Below are 18,146 nucleotides of genomic sequence, written 5' to 3'. Positions count from 1 at the left end.
CTTATTTATCTAAATTTTTCAGTTAAGCGCTACCACAGGGCCCAGTGTAATAGCTCAGTTTCAGCAATCATTTCAAATTAAGAAGAACGTTATTTCTTAGAATCCAGTTGTCTCATTTATCACATCTATAAGGTCAAAGACCAAAATCAGTTCAATTAAATCTCACAGTCAATCCTTTCAATGTTAAAAGCGATGCAACCCAGTAATATTAAGAATATCGCTAAATACATGTTGGCACGAGTATTTGACACACCCGTTATGCCTCAAATGGACTGAAGCCTTTAGAAAGTCAGTGAAATGTTATTTTGAAACCGTCTCTATTTCTTCAGCGCCAGCTATAGGCTAGGGATTTGTCCCACAGTAAAAAATAACTTATTTATTTAAACTTTAAAATGAAGCGCTACCACAGCGCCCAGTGTAATCTCTGAGTTCCAGCAATCAAGTCAAATTAAGAAGAATGTTATTTCTTGGAATTCAATTGTCTCATTTATCACATTTATAATGTCAAAGTCCAAAATCAGTTCAATTAAATCCCGCAGGCAATCCTTTCAATGTTAAAAGCGATGCAACCCAGCAATAGTAAAAAATATCGCTAAATACCTGTTGGTACGAATATGTGACGCAACCGTTGTACCTCAAATGGACAGATATCGTTAGAGGGTCAATGAATTGTAGTTTTTGAAACTGTCTCTATTTCTTCAGAGCGCGCTAACTTCTAGATTTTGTCCCACAGTAAAAAATGACTTATTTATCTACATTTTTAAATGAAGCGCTACCACAGCGCCTAGTGTAATCGCTGAGTTCCAGCAATCATGTCAAACTAAAAAGAATGTTATTTCTTGGAGTCCAATTGTCTCATTTATCCATTTATAAGGTCGCATTCCAAAATCAGTTCAATTAAATCCCATAGTCAATCCTTTCAATGTTAAAAGCGATGCAACCAAGCAATAGTAAAAAATATCGCTAAATACGTGTTGGTACGAATATGTGACGCACCCGTTGTTCCTCAAATGGATTGAAGCCTTTAGAAAGTCAGTGAAATGTAGCTTTTGAAACCGTCTCTATTTCTTCAGGGCCCGCTATAGGCTAGGATTTGTCCCACAGTAAAAAATAACTTATTTATTTAAACTTTAAAATGAAGCGCTACCACAGCGCCCAGTGTAATCGCTGAGTTCCAGCAATGAAGTCAAATTAAGAAAAATGTTTTTTCTTGAAATTCAATTGTCTCATTTATCACATTTATAATGTCAAAGTCCAAAATCAGTTCAATTAAGTCCCGCAGTCAATCCTTTCACTGTTAAGAGCGATGCAACCTAGTATTATTACAAAAAAATATCACTAAATACATGTTGGTACGAATACGTGACCTAACCATTGTACTTCAAACGGACGAATACCGTTAGAAAGTCAATGAATTGTAGTTTTTGAAACTGTCTCTATTTCTTCAGAGCGCGTTAAGTTCTAGATTTGGTCCCACATTAAAAAATGACTTATTTATCTACATTTTTAAATGAAGCGCTACCACAGCGCCTAGTGTAATCGCTGAATTCCAGCAATTATGTCAAACTAAAAAGAATGTTATTTCTTGGAGTCCAATTGTCTCATTTATTGCATTTATAATGTCAAAGTCCAAAACAGTTCAATTAAGTCCCACAGTCAATCGTTTCACTGTTAAAAGCGATACATCCTAGTAATATCGGAAAAAATATCGCTAAATACATGTTGGTACAAATATGTTACGCAACTGTTGTACCTCAAATCGACTGATACCGTTAGAAAGTCCATGAAAGGTAACTTTTGAACTGTCTGTATTTCTTCAGCGCGCGCTAACGGCTACGATTAGTGCCACAGTACAAAATGACTTATTTATCTAAATTTTTCAGTTAAGCGCTACCACAGGGCCCAGTGTAATAGCTCAGTTTCAGCAATCATTTCAAATTAAGAAGAACGTTATTTCTTAGAATCCAGTTGTCTCATTTATCACATCTATAAGGTCAAAGACCAAAATCAGTTCAATTAAATCTCACAGTCAATCCTTTCAATGTTAAAAGCGATGCAACCCAGTAATATTAAGAATATCGCTAAATACATGTTGGCACGAGTATTTGACACACCCGTTATGCCTCAAATGGACTGAAGCCTTTAGAAAGTCAGTGAAATGTTGTTTTTGAAACCGTCTCTATTTCTTCAGCGCCAGCTATAGGCTAGGGATTTGTCCCACAGTAAAAAATAACTTATTTATTTAAACTTTAAAATGAAGCGCTACCACAGCGCCCAGTGTAATCTCTGAGTTCCAGCAATCAAGTCAAATTAAGAAGAATGTTATTTCTTGGAATTCAATTGTCTCATTTATCACATTTATAATGTCAAAGTCCAAAATCAGTTCAATTAAATCCCGCAGTCAATCCTTTCAATGTTAAAAGCGATGCAACCCAGCAATAGTAAAAAATATCGCTAAATACCTGTTGGTACGAATATGTGACGCAACCGTTGTACCTCAAATGGACAGATATCGTTAGAGGGTCAATGAATTGTAGTTTTTGAAACTGTCTCTATTTCTTCAGAGCGCGCTAACTTCTAGATTTGGTCCCACAGTAAAAAATGACTTATTTATCTACATTTTTAAATGAAGCCCTACCACAGCGCCTAGTGTAATCGCTGAGTTCCAGCAATCATGTCAAACTAAAAAGAATGTTATTTCTTGGAGTCCAATTGTCTCATTTATCCATTTATAAGGTCGCATTCCAAAATCAGTTCAATTAAATCCCATAGTCAATCCTTTCAATGTTAAAAGCGATGCAACCAAGCAATAGTAAAAAATATCGCTAAATACGTGTTGGTACGAATATGTGACGCACCCGTTGTTCCTCAAATGGATTGAAGCCTTTAGAAAGTCAGTGAAATGTAGCTTTTGAAACCGTCTCTATTTCTTCAGCGCCCGCTATAGGCTAGGATTTGTCCCACAGTAAAAAATAACTTATTTATTTAAACTTTAAAATGAAGCGCTACCACAGCGCCCAGTGTAATCGCTGAGTTCCAGCAATGAAGTCAAATTAAGAAGAATGTTTTTTCTTGAAATTCAATTGTCTCATTTATCACATTTATAATGTCAAAGTCCAAAATCAGTTCAATTAAGTCCCGCAGTCAATCCTTTCACTGTTAAGAGCGATGCAACCTAGTATTATTACAAAAAAATATCACTAAATACATGTTGGTACGAATACGTGACCTAACCATTGTACTTCAAACGGACGAATACCGTCAGAAAGTCAATGAATTGTAGTTTTTGAAACTGTCTCTATTTCTTCAGAGCGCGTTAAGTTCTAGATTTGGTCCCACATTAAAAAATGACTTATTTATCTACATTTTTAAATGAAGCGCTACCACAGCGCCTAGTGTAATCGCTGAATTCCAGCAATTATGTCAAACTAAAAAGAATGTTATTTCTTGGAGTCCAATTGTCTCATTTATTGCATTTATAATGTCAAAGTCCAAAACAGTTCAATTAAGTCCCACAGTCAATCGTTTCACTGTTAAAAGCGATACATCCTAGTAATATCGGAAAAAATATCGCTAAATACATGTTGGTACAAATATGTTACGCAACTGTTGTACCTCAAATCGACTGATACCGTTAGAAAGTCCATGAAAGGTAACTTTTGAACTGTCTGTATTTCTTCAGCGCGCGCTAACGGCTACGATTAGTGCCACAGTACAAAATGACTTATTTATCTAAATTTTTCAGTTAAGCGCTACCACAGGGCCCACTGTAATTGCTCAGTTTCAGCAATCATTTCAAATTAAGAAGAACGTTATTTGTTAGAATCCAGTTGTCTCATTTATCACATCTATAAGGTCAAAGACCAAAGTCAGTTCAATTAAATCTCACAGTCAATCCTTTCAATGTTAAAAGCGATGCAACCCAGTAATATTAAAAATATCGCTAAATACATGTTGGCACGAGTATTTGACACACCCGTTGTACCTCAAATGGACTGAAGCCTTTGGAAAGTCATTGAAATGTAGTTTTTGAAACCGTCTCTATTTCTTCAGCGCCAGCTATAGGCTAGGGATATGTCCCACAGTAAAAAATAACTTATTTATTTAAACTTTCAAATGAATCGCTACCACAGCGCCCAGTGTAATCTCTGAGTTCCAGCAATTAAGTCAAATTAAGAAGAATGTTATTTCTTGGAATTCAATTGTCTCATTTATCACGTTTATAATGTCAAAGTACAAAATCAGTTCAATTAAGTCCCGCAGTCAATCCTTTCACTGTTAAAAGCGATGCAACCTAGTAATATTACAAAAAAATATCACTAAATACATGTTGGTACGAATACGTGACGTAACCGTTTTACCTCAAACGGACGGATATCGTTAGAGGTTCAATGAATTGTAGTTTTTGAAACTGTCTCTATTTCTTCAGAGCGCGCTAACTTCTAGATTTGGTCCCACATTAAAAAATGACTTATTTATCTACATTTTTAAATGAAGCGCTACCACAGTGCCTAGTGTAATCGCTGAGTTCCAGCAATCATGTCAAACTAAAAAGAATGTTATTTCTTGCAGTCCAATTGTCTCATTTATCCATTTATAAGGTCGCATTCCAAAATCAGTTCAATTAAATCCCGCAGTCAATCCTTTCAATGTTAAAAGCGATGCAACCCAGCAATAGTAAAAAATATCGCTAAATACCTGTTGGTACGAATATGTGACGCAACCGTTGTACCTCAAATGGACTGAAGCTCTTAGAAAGTCAGTGAAATGTAGTTTTGGAAACTGTCTCTATTTCTTCAGCGCCCGCTATAGGCTTGAAATGGTCCCACAGTAAAAAAAAAATTATTTATCTAAACTTTAAAATGAAGCGCTAACACAGCGTCCAGTGTAATCGCTGAATTCCAGCAATTATGTCAAACTAAAAAGAATGTTATTTCTTGGAGTCCAATTGTCTCATTTATTGCATTTATAATGTCAAAGTCCAAAACAGTTCAATTAAGTCCCACAGTCAATCGTTTCACTGTTAAAAGCGATGCATCCTAGTAATATCGGAAAAATATCGCTAAATACATGTTGGTACAAATATGTTACGCAACTGTTGTACCTCAAATCGACTGATACCGTTAGAAAGTCCATGAAAGGTAACTTTTGAACTGTCTGTATTTCTTCAGCGCGCGCTAATGGCTACGATTAGTGCCACAGTACAAAATGATTTATTTATCTACATTTTTCAGTTAAGCGCTACCACAGGGCCCAGTGTAATTGCTCAGTTTCAGCAATCATTTCAAATTAAGAAGAACGTTATTTCTTAGAATCCAGTTGTCTCATTTATCACATCTATAAGGTCAAAGACCAAAATCAGTTCAATTAAATCTCACAGTCAATCCTTTCAATGTTAAAAGCGATGCAACCCAGTAATATTAAAAATATCGCTAAATACATGTTGGCACGAGTATGTGACACACCCGTTGTACCTCAAATGGACTGAAGCCTTTAAAAAGTCAGTGAAATGTAGTTTTTGAAACCGTCTCTATTTCTTCAGCGCAAGCTATAGGCTAGGATTTGTCCCACAGTAAAAAATAACTTATTTATTTAAACTTTAAAATGAAGCGCTAACACTGGGACGAGTGCAATCGCTGAATTGCAGCAATCATGTCAAATTAGGAAAAATGTTATTCCTTGGAATCCAATTGGCTCATTTATCACATTTATAAGGTCACAGTCCAGAATCACTTCAATTAAGTCCCACAGTCAATCGTTTCACTGTCAAAAGCAATACAACTTAGTAATAATGGAAAAAATTCACTAAATACATGTTGGTACGAATATGTGACGCAACCGTTGTAGTTGAAACGGACTAATACCGTTAGAAAGTCAATGAAATGTAGTATTTGAAACTGTCTCTATTTCTTCAGCGCGCGCTAACGGCTAGGATTGGTCCCACAGTAAAAAATGACTTATTTTATCTAAATTTTTAAGTGAAGCGCTACCATTGGGCCGAGTGTAATCGCTGAATTGCAGCAATCATGTCAAATTAAGAAGAATGTCATTTCTTGGGGTCCATTTGGCTCACTTATCACATTTATAAGGTTACAGTCCAGAATCACTTCAATTAAGTCCCACAGTCAATCGTTTTACTGTTAAAAGCGATACAACTTAGTAATATCGGAAAAAAATCACTAAATACATGTTGGTACAAATAAGTGACGCAACCGTTGTAACTCAAACGGATTGATACCGCCAAGAAGTCAATGAAATGTAGTTTTTGAGAATGTCTCTCTTTCTTCAGCGCGTGCTAACGGTCAGGATTAGTCCCACAGTAAAAAAAGACTTATTTTTCTAAATTTTTAAATGAAGCGCTACCATAGGGCCGAGTGTAATCGCTGAATTCCAGCAATCATGTCAAATTAAGAAGAATGTTATTCCTTGGTGTCCAATTGGCTCATTTATCATATTTATAAGGTCACAGTACAGAATCACTTCAATTAAGTCCCACAGTCAATCGTTTTACTGTCAAAAGCAATACAACTTAGTAATATCGGAAAAAAAATCACTAAATACATGTTGGTACGAATACGTGAAGCAACCGTTGTAACTTAGGCGGATTGACACCGTTAGAAAGTCAATGAAATGTAGTTTTTGAAAATGTTTCTATTTCTTCAATGCGCGTAACGGCTAGGTTTCGTCCCGCAGTACAAAATGACTTATATATCTAAACTTTTAAATAAAACGCTACCACAGCGCCCAGCGAAATCGGTAAATTCCAGCAATCATGGCAAATTAAAAAGAATGTTATTCTTTGGGTCCAATTGTCTCATTTATCACATTTATAAGATCACAGTCCAAAATAAGTTCAATTAAGTGCCACAGCCAATCGTTTCACTGTTAAAAGCTATACAATCTAGTATTATCCGAAAAATATCCCTAAATACATGTGGGGACGAATATGTGACTCAACCGATGTAACTCAAACGGACTCATACCGTTAGAAATTCATTGAAACGTACCTTCTAAAACTGTCTCTATTTCTTCAGCGCGCGCTAACGTCTAGGAGTGGTCCAACCGTTAAAAATGACTTATTTATCTAAATTTTTAAATGAAGCCCTCCAAACAGCGACCAGTGTAATCGCTGAGTTGCGGCAATCATGCCAAATTAAGAAGAATCTCATTTCTTGGGGTCCAGTTGGCTCACTTATCACATTTATAAGGTCACAGTCCAAAGTTACTTCAATTAAGTCCCAGAGTCAATCGTTTCACTGTTAAAAGCGATATAACTCAATAATATCGGAAGAATATCACTAAATACATGTTGGTACGAATATGTGACGCAACCGTTGTAATTGAAACGGACTGATACCGTTACAGAGTCAATGAGATGTAGATTTTAAAACTGTCTCTCTTTCTTCAGCGCGCGCTAACGGCTAGGATTCGTCCCACAGAAAAAATGACTTATTTGTCTAAATTTTTAAATGACGCGCTACCACAGTGCCCAGCGAAATCGGTAAATTCTAGCAATCATGTCAAATTAAGAATAATGATATTTCTTGGTCCAATTGTCTCATTTATCACATTTATGAGGTCACAGTACAGAATCACTTAAATTAAGTCCCACAGTCAATCGTTTCACTGTCAAAAGCAATACAACTTAGTAATATCGGAAAAAAATCACTAAATACATGTTGGTACGAATACGTGACGCAACCGTTGTAAGTTAAGCGGATTGACACTGTTAGAAAGTCAATGAAATGTAGTTTTTGAAACTGTCTCTATTTCTTCAGCCCGCCCTAACGGTCAGGATTAGTCCCACAGTAAAAAAAGACTTATTTATCTAAATTTTTAATAAAGCGCTACCACAGTGCCCAGCGAAATCAGTAACTTCCAGCAATCATGTCAAATTAAGAAGAATGATATTTCTTGGTTCCAATTGTCTCACTTATCACATTTGTAAGGTCACAGTCCAAAATTAGTTCAATTAAGTGCCACAGTCAATCGTTTCACTGTTAAAAGCGATACAACCTAGAATTATCAGAAAAATATCCCTAAATACATGTGGGGACGAATATGTGACTCAACCGATGTAACTCAAACAGACTCATACCGTTAGGAATTCATTGAAGCGTACCTTCTAAAACTGTCTCTATTTCTTCAGCCCGCGCTAACGTCTAGGAGTGGTCCAACCGTAAAAAATGACTTATTTATCTAAATTTTTAAATGAAGCGCTCCAAACAGCGACCAGTGTAATCGCTGAGTTGCGGCAATCATGTCAAATTAAGAAGAATGCCATTTCTTGGGGTCCAGTTCGCTCACTTATCACATTTATAAGGTCACAGTCCGAAGTTACTTCAATTAAGTCCAAGAGTCAATCGTTTCACTGTTAAAAGCGATATAACTCAATAATATTGGAAGAATATCACTAAATACATGTTGGTACAAATATGCGACGCAACCGTTGTAACTCAAACGGATTGATACCGCCAAGAAGTCAATGAAATGTAATTTTTGAAAATGTTTCTATTTCTTCAGCGCGCGCTAACGGCTAGGATCGGTCCCACAGTACAAAATGACTTTTTTATCTAAACTTTTAATTAAAGCGCTACCACAGCGCCCTGCGAAATCGGTAAATTCCAACAATCATGTCAAATTAAAAAGAATGTTATTCCTTTGGTCCAATTGTCTCATTTATCACATTTATGAGGTCAAAATCCAAAATCAGTTCAATTAAGCCCCACAGTCAATCCTTTCACTGTTAAAAGCGATGCAACCTAGTAAAATCACAAAAATATCGCTAAATGCATGTTGGTACGAATATGTGACGCAACCGTTGTAATTGAAACGGACTGATGCTGTTAAAAAGTCAATGAAACGTAGTTTTTAAAACTGTCTCTCTTTCTTCAGCGCGTGCTATCGTCTAGGAGTGGTCCAACCGTAAAAAATGACTTATTTATCTAAATTTTTAAATGAAGCGCTACCACAGCGCCCAGTGAAATCGGTAAATTCCAGCAATCATGTCAAGGTAAGAAGAATATTATTTCTTGGGTCCAATTGTCTCACTTATCACATTTATAAGATCACAGTCAAAAATAAGTTCAATTAAGTCCCACAGTCAATCGTTTAACTGTTAAAAGCGATGCAACCTAGTAATATCCGAATACTATCGCTAAATACATGTTGGTACGAATATGTGACGCAACCGTTGTAATTGAAACGGACTGATGCTGTTAGAAAGTCAATGAAACGTAGTTTTTAAAACTGTCTCTCTTTCTTCAGCGCGCGCTAACGTCTAGGAGTGGTCCAACCGTAAAAATGACTTATTTATCTAAATTTGTAAATGAAGCGCTCCATACAGCGCCCAGTGTAATCGCTAAGTTGCGATAATCATGTCAAATTAAGAAGAATGTTAATTCTTGGGTTCCAGTTGGCTCATTTATCACATTTATGAGGTCAAAGTCAAAAATCAGTTCAATCAAGTCCCAGAGTCAATCGTTTCACTGTTAAAAGCGATATAACTTAATAATATCGGAAAAATATCACTAAACACATGTTGGTACGAATATGTGACGCAACCGTAGTAACTCAAACGGATTTATACCGCCAGAAAGTCAATGAAATGTAGTCTTTGAAACTGTTCCTATGTACTCAGCGCGTGCTAACGGCCAGGATTGGTCCCACAGTAAAAAATGTCTTATTTTGTACAAATTTTTAAGTGAAGCGCTACCATAGGGCCGAGTGTAATCGCTGAATTCCAGCAATCATGTCAAATTAAAAAGAATGTTATTCCTTGGAGTCCAATTGACTCATTTATTACATTTATAAGATCACAGTCCAAAGTCAGTTCAATTAAGTCCCACAGTCAATCCTTTCACTGTTAAAAACGATGCAACCTAGTAAAATCAGAAAAATATCGCTAAATACATGATGGTACGAATATGTGACGCAACCGTTGTAATTAAAACGGACTGATACCGTTAGAGAGTCAATGAAATGTAGTTTTTAAAACTGTTTCTCTTTCTTCAGCGCGGGCTAACGGCTAGGATTGGTCCCACCGTAAAAAATGACTTATTTATCTAAATTTTTAAGTGACTCCCTACCACAGCGCCCAGTGAAATCTGTAAATTCCAGCAATCATGTCAAATTAGGAAGAATGATATTTCTTGGTTCCAATTGTCTCACTTATCACATTTGTAAGGTCAGTCAATCGTTTCACTGTTAAAAGCGATACAACCTAGTATTATCAGAAAAATATCCCTAAATACATGTTGGGACGAATATGAGACTCAACCGATGTAACTCAAACGGACTCATACCGTTAGAAAGTCATTGAAACGTACCTTCTAAAACTGTCTCTGTTTCTTCAGCGCGCGATAACGGCTAGGATTCGTCCCACAGTGAAAAATGTGACGCAACCGTTGTAACTCAAACGGATTGATACCGCCAGGAAGTCAATGAAATGTAGTTTTTGAGAATGTCTCTATTTCTTCAGCGCGTGCTAACGGTCAGGATTAGTCCCACAGTAAAAAAAGACTTATTTATCTAAACTTTGAATAAAGCGCTACCACAGTGCCCAGCGAAATCGGTATATTCTAGCAAACATGTCAAATTAAGAGGAATGATATTTCTTGGGTCCAATTGTCTCATTTATCACATTTATGAGGTCAAAGTCCAAAATCAGTTCAATCAAGTCCCAGAGTCAATCGTTTCACTGTTAAAAGCGATATAACTTAATAATATCGGAAAGAAATCACTAAATACATTTGGTTGGTACGAATACGTGAAGCAACCGTTGTAACTTAGGCGGATTGACACCGTTAGAAAGTCAATGAAATGTAGTTTCTGAAAATGTTTCTATTTCTTAGCGCGCGCTAACGGCTAGGATTGGTCCCACAGTACCAAATGACTTATTTATCTAAATTTTTAATTGAAGCGCTCCAAACAGCACCCAGTGTACTGAGTTGCGGCAATCATGTCAAATTAAGAAGAATGTTATTTCTTGGGTTCCAGTTGGCTCACTTATCACATTTATTAGGTCACAGTCCAAAGTTATTTCAATTAAGTCCCAGAGTCAATCGTTTCACTGTTAAAAGCGATATAACTTAATAATATCGGAAAAATATCACTAAATACATGTTGGTACGAATATGTGAAGCAACCGTTGTAACTGAAACGGATTTATACCGCCAGAAAGTCAATGAAATGTAGTCTTTGAAACTGTTCCTATTTATTCAGCGCGTGCTAACGGTCAGGATTGGTCCCACAGCAAAAAATGACTTATTTTGTATAATTTTTTAAGTGAAGCGCTACCCTAGGACCGAGTGTAATCGCTGAATTCCAGCAATCATGTCAAATTAAGAAGAATGTTATTCCTTGGAGTCCAATTGGCTCATTTATCACATTTATAAGGTAACAGTACAGAATCACTTCAATTAAGTCCCACAGTCAATTGTTTCACTGTTAAAAGCGATGTAACTCAATAATATCGGAAGAATATCGCTAAATAAATGTTGGTACGAATTTCTGACGCAACCGTTGTAACTCAAACGGATTGTTACTGTTAGAAAGTCAATGAAATGTAGTTTTCAAAACTGTTCCTCTTTATTAAGCGCGCGATAACGGCTAGGATTGGTATCACAGTAAAAAATGGCTTATTTATCAAAACTTTTAAATAAAGCGCTACCCCAGCGCCCAGTGAAATCGGTAAATTCCAGCAATCATGTCAAATTAAGAAGATTGTTATTTCTTGGGTCCAATTGCCTCATTTATCACATTTATGACTTCAAAGTCCAAAATTAGTTCAATTAAGTCCCACAGACAAACTTTCACTGTTAAAGGCGATGCAACCTAGTAATATCAGAAAAGAATCGCTAAATACATCTTGGTACGAATATGTGACGCAACCGATGTACCTCAAACGGACTCATACCGTTAGAAAGTCATTGAAACGTACCTTCTAAAACTGTCTCTATTTCTTCAGCGCGCGATAACGGCTAGGATTCGTCCCACAGTAAAAAATGTGACGCAACCGTTGTAACTCAAACGGATTTATACCGCCAGAAAGTCAATGAAATGTAGTCTTTGAAACTGTTCCTATTTATTCAGCGCGTGCTAACGGCCAGGATTGATCCCACAGCAAAAAATGACTTATTTTGTATAAATTTTTAAGTGAAGCGCTACCCTAGGGCTGAGTGTAATCGCTGAATTCCAGCAATCATGTCAAATTAAGAAGAGTGTTATTCCTTGGAGTCCAATTGGCTCATTTATCACATTTATAAGGTCGCAGTACAGAATCACTTCAATAAAGTCCCACAGTCAATTGTTTCACTGTTAAAAGCGATGTAACTCAATAATATCGGAAGAATATCGCTAAATAAATGTTGGTACGAATTTCTGACGCAACCGTTGTAACTCAAACGGATTGTTACTGTTAGAAAGTCAATGAAGTGTAGTTTTCAAAACTGTTCCTCTTTATTAAGCGCGCGATAACGGCTAGGATTGGTATCACAGTAAAAAATGGCTTATTTATCAAAACTTTTAAATAAAGCGCTAACCCAGCGCCCAGTGAAATCGGTAAATTCCAGCAATCATGTCAAATTAAGAAGATTGTTATTTCTTGGGTCCAATTGCCTCATTTATCACATTTATGACTTCAAAGTCCAAAATTAGTTCAATTAAGTCCCACAGTCAATACTTTCACTGTTAAAGGCGATATAACTTAATAATATCGGAAAGAAATCACTAAATACATGTTGGTACGAATACGTGAAGCAACTGTTGTAACTTAGGCGGATTGACACCGTTAGAAGGTCAATGAAATGTAGTTTTTGAAAATGTTTCTATTTCTTAGCGCGCGCTAACGGCTAGGATTGGTCCCACAGTACCAAATGACTTATTTATCTAAATTTTTAATTGAAGCGCTCCAAACAGCACCCAGTGTACTGAGTTGCGGCAATCATGTCAAATTAAGAAGAATGTTATTTCTTGGGTTCCAGTTGGCTCACTTATCACATTTATTAGGTCGCAGTCCAAAGTTATTTCAATTAAGTCCCAGAGTCAATCGTTTCACTGTTAAAAGCGATATAACTTAATAATATCGGAAAAATATCACTAAATACATGTTGGTACGAATATGTGACGCAACCGTTGTAACTCAAACGGATTTGTACCGCCAGAAAATCAATGAAATGTAGTCTTTAAAACTGTTCCTATTTATTCAGCGCGTGCTAACGGCCACGATTGGTCCCACAGCAAAAAATGACTTATTTTGTATAAATTTTTAAGTGAAGCGCTACCCTAGGGCCGAGTGTAATCGCTGAATTCCAGCAATCATGTCAAATTAAGAAGAGTGTTATTCCTTGGAGTCCAATTGGCTCATTTATCACATTTATAAGGTCGCAGTACAGAATCACTTCAATAAAGTCCCACAGTCAATTGTTTCACTGTTAAAAGCGATGTAACTCAATAATATCGGAAGAATATCGCTAAATAAATGTTGGTACGAATTTCTGACGCAACCGTTGTAACTCAAACGGATTGTTACTGTTAGAAAGTCAATGAAATGTAGTTTTCAAAACTGTTCCTCTTTATTAAGCGCGCGATAACGGCTAGGATTGGTATCACAGTAAAAAATGGCTTATTTATCAAAACTTTTAAATAAAGCGCTACCCCAGCGCCCAGTGAAATCGGTAAATTCCAGCAATCATGTCAAATTAAGAAGATTGTTATTTCTTGGGTCCAATTGCCTCATTTATCACATTTATGACTTCAAAGTCCAAAATTAGTTCAATTAAGTCCCACAGTCAATACTTTCACTGTTAAAGGCGATGCCACCTAGTAATATCAGAAAAGAATCGCTAAATACATCTTGGTACGAATATGTGACGCAACCGTTGTAATTGAAACGGACTGATACCGTTAGAAAGACAATGAAATGTTGTTTTTGAAACTGTCTCTATTTCTTCAGCGCGCGATAACGGTTAGGATTCGTCCCACAGTAAAAAATGTGACGCAACCGTTGTAACTCAAACGGATTGATACCGCCAAGAAGTCGATGAAATGTAGTTTTTGAGAATATCTCTAATTCTTCAGCGCGTGCTAACGGTCAGGAATTGGCTCATTTATCACATTTATAAGGTCACAGTACAGAATCACTTCAATTAAGTCCCACAGTCAATTGTTTCACTGTCAAAAGCAATACAACTTAGTAATATCGGAAAAAAATCACTAAATACATGTTGGTACGAATACGTGAAGCAACCGTTGTAACTTAGGCGGATTGACACCGTTAGAAAGTCAATGAAATGTAGTTTTTGAAAATGTTTCTATTTCTTCAGCGCGCGCTAACGGCTAGGATTGGTCCCACAGTAAAAAAAGACTTATTTATCTAAATTTTAAATAAAGCGCTACCACAGAGCATAGTGTAATCGCTGAATTTCAGCAATCATGTCAAATTAAGAAGAATGTTATTTCTTGGAGTCCAATTGGCTCATTTATCACATTTATAAGGTCACAGTCCAGAATCAGTTCCATTAAGTCCCACAGTCAATGCTTTCACTATTAAAAGCGATACAACTTAGTAATATCGGAAAAAAATCACTAAATACATGTTGATACGAATTTGTGGCGCAACTGTTGTAACTCAAGCGCATTGACATCGTTAGAAAGTCAATGACATGTAGTTTTTGAAAATGTTTGTGTTTCTTCAGCGCGCGCTAACAGCTAGGATTGGTCCTACAGTACAAAATGACTTATTCATCTAAACTTTTAAATGAAGCGCTACCACAGCGCCCAGTGTAATCGGTAAATTCTAGCAATCTTGTCAAATTAAGAAGAATGTTATTTCTTGGGTCCAATTGTCTCATTTATCACATTTATGAGGTCAAAGTCCAAAATCAGTTCAATTAAGTCCCACAGTCAATCCTTTCATTTTAAAAGCGATGCAACCTAGTAATATCAAAAAAATATCGCTAATTACATGTTGGTACGAATATGTGACGCAACCGTTGTAATTGAAAAGGACTGATACCGTTAGAAAGTCAATGAATTGTAGTCTTTGAAACTGTCTCTATTTCTTCAGAGCGCGCTAACTGCTAGATTTGGTCCCACATTAAAAAATGACTTATTTATCTACATTTTTAAATGAAGTGCTACCACAGCGCCTAGTGTAATCGCTGAGTTCCAGCAATCAAGTCAAATTAAGAAGAATGTTATTTCTTGTAGTCCAATTATCTCATTTATCCATTTATAAGGTCACAGTCCAAAATCAGTTCAATTAAGTCCCACAGTCAATCGTTTCACTGTTAAAAGCGATGTATCCTAGTAATATCAGAAAAATATCGCTAAATAGATGTTCTTACGAATATTTTACGCAACTGTTGTATCTCAAACGGACTGATACCATTAGAAAGTTCATGAATGGAAACTTTTGAAATTGTCTCTATTTCTTCAGCGCACGCTAACGGCTACAATTGGTGCCACAGTACAAAATGACTTATTTATCTAAATTTTTAAGTTAAGCGATACCACAGGGCCCAGTGTAATTGCTCAGTTCCAGCAATCATTTCAAATTAAGAAGAACGTTATTTCTTGGAGTCCAGTTGTCTCATTTATCACATCTATAAGGTCAAAGACTAAAATCAGTTCAAATTAATCCCACAGTCAATCCTTTCACTGTTAAAAGCGATGCAACCTAGTAATATTAAAAAATATCACTAAATACATGTTGGTACGAGTATGTGACGCACCCGCTGTACCTCAAATGGACTGAAGTCTTTAGAAAGTCAGTGAAATGTAGTTTTTGAAACCGTCTCTATTTCTTCAGCGCCCGCTATAGGCTAGGATTTGTCCCACAGTAAAAAATAACTTATTTATTTAAACTTTAAAATGAAGCGCTACCACAGCGCCCAGTGTAATCGCTGAGTTCCAGCAATCAAGTCAAATTAAGAAGAATGTTATTTCTTGGAATTCAATTGTCTCATTTATCACATTTATAATGTCAAAGTCCAAAATCAGTTCAATTAAGTCCCGCAGTCAATCCTTTCACTGTTAAAAGCGATGCAACCTAGTAATATTACAAAAAAATATCACTAAATACATGTTGGTACTAATACGTGACGTAACCGTTTTACCTCAAACGGACAGATATCGTTAGAGGGTCAATGAATTGTAGTTTTTGAAACTGTCTCTATTTCTTCAGAGCGCGCTAACTTCTAGATTTAGTCCCACATTAAAAAAATGACTTATTTATCTACATTTTTAAATGAAGCGCTACCACAGCGCCTAGTGTAATCGCTGAGTTCCAGCAATCATGTCAAACTAAAAAGAATGTTATTTCTTGCAGTCCAATTGTCTCATTTATCCATTTATAAGGTCGCATTCCAAAATCAGTTCAATTAAATCCCGCAGTCAATCCTTTCAATGTTAAAAGCGATGCAACCCAGCTATAGTAAAAAATATCGCTAAATACCTGTTGGTACGAATATGTGTCGCAACCGTTGTACCTCAAATGGACAGATATCGTTAGAGGGTCAATGAATTGTTGTTTTTGAAACTGTCTCTATTTCTTCAGAGCGCGCTAACTTCTAGATTTGGTCCCACATTAAAAAATGACTTATTTATCTACATTTTTAAATGAAGCGCTACCACAGCGCCTAGTGTAATCGCTGAGTTCCAGCAATCATGTCAAACTAAAAGGAATGTTATTTCTTGGAGTCCAATTGTCTCATTTATCCATTTATAAGGTTGCATTCCAAAATCAGTTCAAATAAATCCCACAGTCAATCCTTTCAATGTTAAAAGCGATGCAACCAAGCAATAGTAAAAAATATCGCTAAATACGTGTTGGTACGAATATGTGACGCACCCGTTGTTCCTCAAATGGACTAAAGCCTTTAGAAAGTCAGTGAAATGTAGTTTTTGAAACCGTCTCTATTTCTTCAGCGCCCGCTATAGGCTAGGATTTGTCCCACAGTAAAAAATAACTTATTTATTTAAACTTTAAAATGAAGCGCTACCACAGCGCCCAGTGTAATCGCTGAGTTCCAGCAATCAAGTCAAATTAAGAAGAATGTTTTTTCTTGGAATTCAATTGTCTCATTTATCACATTTATAATGTCAAAGTCCAAAATCAGTTCAATTAAGTCCCGCAGTCAATCCTTTCACTGTTAAGAGCAATGCAACCTAGTAATATTACAAAAAAATATCACTAAATACATGTTGGTACGAATACGTGACCTAACCATTGTACTTCAAACGGACGAATACCGTTAGAAAGTCAATGAATTGTAGTTTTTGAAACTGTCTCTATTTCTTCAGAGCGCGTTAAGTTCTAGATTTGGTCCCACATTAAAAAATGACTTATTTATCTACATTTTTAAATGAAGCGCTACCACAGCGCCTAGTGTAATCGCTGAGTTCCAGCAATCATGTCAAACTAAAAAGAATGTTATTTCTTGCAGTCCAATTGTCTCATTTATCCATTTATAAGGTCGCATTCCAAAATCAGTTCAATTAAATCCCGCAGTCAATCCTTTCAATGTTAAAAGCGATGCACCTGATAGCCTTGTGGTAGAGCGTTCGCTTTCAGTGCGGGAGGTCTTGGGTTCAAACCCCGGCCGAGTCATGCCAGAGACTATAAAAGTGTGAATCTATCCTTTCTGCTTAGCGCTCAGCATGAGAATAGGATTGATATCTTAGGCGGTTGTCTAGTTGAGCGATTGCTGTGCTTGCACGACTTTCGTAGCTCAAATGGGAGCTTTAAATGCGCTAGGACCCCCTTCGCAGGACCCTCGTTGATAGCAGTACCAATAGGAACTGATGAGGCTATCCTGGGTAAATAATAATAATAAATAGTAAAAAATATCGCTAAATACCTGTTGGTACGAATATGTGACGCAACCGTTGTACCTCAAATGGACAGATATCGTTAGAGGGTCAATGAATTGTAGTTTTTGAAACTGTCTCTATTTCTTCAGAGCGCGCTAACTTCTAGATTTGGTCCCACATTAAAAAATGACTTATTTATCTACATTTTTAAATGAAGTGCTACCACAGCGCCTAGTGTAATCGCTGAGTTCCAGCAATCATGTCAAACTAAAAAGAATGTTATTTCTTGGAGTCCAATTGTCTCATTTATCCATTTATAAGGTCGCATTCCA

The sequence above is a fragment of the Hydractinia symbiolongicarpus genome, chromosome 11 (assembly GCF_029227915.1).
Source record: "Hydractinia symbiolongicarpus strain clone_291-10 chromosome 11, HSymV2.1, whole genome shotgun sequence".
NCBI classification, from domain to species: domain Eukaryota; kingdom Metazoa; phylum Cnidaria; class Hydrozoa; order Anthoathecata; family Hydractiniidae; genus Hydractinia; species Hydractinia symbiolongicarpus.
The sequence above is the reverse complement of the archived record's forward strand: the minus strand, read 5'-3'. Positions refer to the sequence as shown.